We start from the raw sequence: 3,458 nt of genomic DNA, 5'->3' as shown, positions 1-3,458 counted from the left end.
GTCTTGAAGCTTTTCTTCTTCCTAAAGAATCGCTTGCGTTTAATCTTGTTGAAATATTTCGACTTCAAGAATGATTCCTTGGATCTTCTTCGGTCTTTTCGTCGATCTTCACATGAACATTTTTTCTTTTTCGAACATTTGATGTTCAGATCTGGGCGAGCACATATCTTCGAAAGATGCTTTGACTTGTCCATGAATTCTGACCAAAACTCCTTTTGCTTACAAAGCTTGTCAAGGGTTCTGAACACCTGCTGCTGGATTTGTCCAATCGAGATTTCTTCGATTGTCTGCCCTTGATCTCTGATATACAGCTTTGTTTGTTGGCTCAGGTAATCGTCTATGGATGAGAGATACACTTGCTTCAGGCTTGGATTATTTAGACCATTGAGAGCATAATACCTTCGAGTTTGTCGCTCGAAATGCTTTGCTAAATCTCTCTTCTTCAATGAACAACACTTCGCTGTGTAGAACTCTTCTTAATCGTTTGATCTTTTTTCCTGCATTATTCCGCCGAAACGGCTATTTGCTGAGTGTAGTTGAAGAGTCGTCATCTCTCAATCACTTGAAGTTACGAGCCTACAAATGCTTTTACTAATCTTTATAATTATTGTATTAAATTTCTTTGTTTAACGTTAATTTACTTCACTTAGCAGGTGAAATTAGAGAGACGAAGAAGATTTAAAGACATAAGATATACAGTACTTAAAATGGTTTTTTTTGTCAATTAACATATATTTCAATTCTTATATTCCTTGTTAATTTTTTAGATTATATTAAAGTTTAGTGTTATTGGTTGATTGACTTTCAAACATTTTTTTTCATTTGAAACAACTTTTATAAACTTTCAAAATCCTAGATGGTAAAATCATATTCTCCAGAAAATCTCGGTGAATCTGTAAAATCTTTTTTAAAATCTCTAAAAATTGATTAGTTTTTATGCAATCATAATAATTATATATTATTCACAATCGATTAACATCCTTTAAATATTCAGTGTGAATCTTAACTACCATAGTGGTTATAAACTTTTTTTTTTCATTCTTATTAACGAGATCGGTTCTGAATCTATATATACATTTTTGGATCACAATTAGCAAATAAATCCTGGAGTTGGGAAGTATTTACAACTTATGCCATTGACATTTATTATTAAGTTACAAAATTTAAATAAAAGATATTAACCAAACGATATCTTGCCTAATTTGTTTCTAAAAATCTCTACACAATCTTTCCATATATCTTCAAAAAAAATTAAATATGCATAAATCCGATTTATAGCAAATATTTATATCAACATTTTGCATAGCAAATTAGCAATAAAAAAATACTAATTTATAATAGGGAGACTCACAAAAATGCCCCTTTTTCAATACCCCTTTTCAAAAATACCTTATTTGGCTGTCCATTTTTAAAAATACCCCTTTTTATGTACAAAATGACTAAATTACCCTTCTTTTAATAAAAGATATCACAAATATATAAGGAAATATAACAAAATTAGGTCCACAAAATACAAAATACTTTTTGACGGGAAAAGTGATCCCGCAATTTTTCCCGCCAAAACACTTGTAAAAACTTGTAAAACCTTTAATATACCTTGTAAAATTTTTTTGGCGTTAAATTTTTGGCGGGAAAAATTTACAAGGTATTTTAAAGGTTTTTTACAGGGTATTTATAAGGTTTTACAATGTATTTTAAAAGGTTTTACAACGTATTTATAAGGTATTTATAAGATTTTACAAGCTATTTTATAAGGTTTTACAAGTTATAAGGTTTTACAAGTTTTTTATAGGGTTTTACAAGTTATAAATATCTTATAAAACCTTATAAGTATCTTGTAAAACCTTTTAAAATACATTGTAAAACCTTACAAAACACTTGTAAATACTCTGTAAAAAACCTTTAAAATACCTTGTAAATTTTTCCCGCCAAAAAAATTTCGCCAAAAAAAATGCGGAATCACTTTTCCCGCAAAAAAAATTTTTTGGCGGGAAAAATGTTTACGGGCAAATTTTACAAGGTATTTTAAAGGTTTTTACAAGTGTTTTGGCGGGAAAATTGCGGGATCACTTTTCCCGCCAAAAAATATTTTGTATTTTGTGGACCTAATTTTGTTTCAAATAAGGGTAAAATGGTCATTAAAAATTAAAAGAGGGTAAACTTAAAAATAGACTCTCAAAGGGGGCATTTTTGAAAAGGAGTATTGAAAAAGGGGCATTTTTAACAATTTCTCTTTATAATAATCAAAATATTCACATAGAAAAATCATATACACATACATGAAAAAGAACTATATATATCATCATTTAAGCCGTTGCTTTATTTAAATAAAAAAAAAAACACAAAAACTTGAAATCATATACTTTATATGATAAATTTAAAATATATATTAGTAGTATAAATTTAAAATCATTCAAGGAACGGTATACGACGGGTGAGATCCTAAAATTATTGGATTTTATAATAATAAGAATTTCTTTTCTTGGATTTTATAACACTAATAATTTTGCTAACGGGATAATATAGATGGGTTTATATGGGATGACGGGTTTGGATCGATATTAATAAAGAACAGTTTATCACGGATGAAATCCTAAAATTAACAATCAAAATACAATTATACAACCTTAAACACAAAACAAAACATACAATATTAACAAAATAAATACAACTTGAAATTTAAAAATTTTAGTTATAAAAAAATCGACCCACGGTATACCGCGGAGTAAAATATTCAAAATTTTAAAATCTACCATACATCGTTACTTCAAAAAATGTATGTTTTCGAATCTATACTTCAAAAATTGAAACCTAAACAATAGTAATCATACACTAAATAATATATAGATAGATATCTACATTTAAAAATACAAATTAATATGATATATTTACAGTTAATCTTTTAAAAAATAATATTATAGCCCCGCGGTGTACCGCGGGTTAAATTCTAGTCTTTTACAATTTGAGAAAAAAAAAAAAATCATTAAAAATCATCCCAATTGGGCTTTGTAATGGGCCAATACAACTTCTCGGGTTACAAAAACGGAAACAGAAGCTCCGGCGAGACTTAGACGGATGGAAGATCGGAAATCAAACGGGACAAATCCGGAGCTCTTTCTCTCTCTTCCTGCTAGCGAACAATCCATTGGAGAGCTCCCTCACAGAAACCCGAAGAACTCAAGTTAAGAGATCCACAAGAGTGAGCCATGGATAAGAGCTCCCTTGTCTCTGATTTCCTCTCCTTCCTCAATGCTTCTCCCACCGCTTCGCCGTCGGTAACGTCACTCATCACCCCTTTCTTTTACTCTTCCTAAAACAACCATTTTCTGCTCAAATAATCTCTCTGATGACGCCAAATATCCCTGTTCCGAGTTCATTCCTTTTGTGCGGACTGGGGAATCAAAGTTAGTTATTCTTCTCCACGATATCCGCAAGGGAACAGACAACCCGAAGCCGGG

This window comes from Arabidopsis lyrata (genome assembly GCF_000004255.2).
Source record: "Arabidopsis lyrata subsp. lyrata unplaced genomic scaffold ARALYscaffold_8, whole genome shotgun sequence".
Classification (NCBI taxonomy): Eukaryota; Viridiplantae; Streptophyta; class Magnoliopsida; order Brassicales; family Brassicaceae; genus Arabidopsis; species Arabidopsis lyrata.
The sequence above is the reverse complement of the archived record's forward strand: the minus strand, read 5'-3'. Positions refer to the sequence as shown.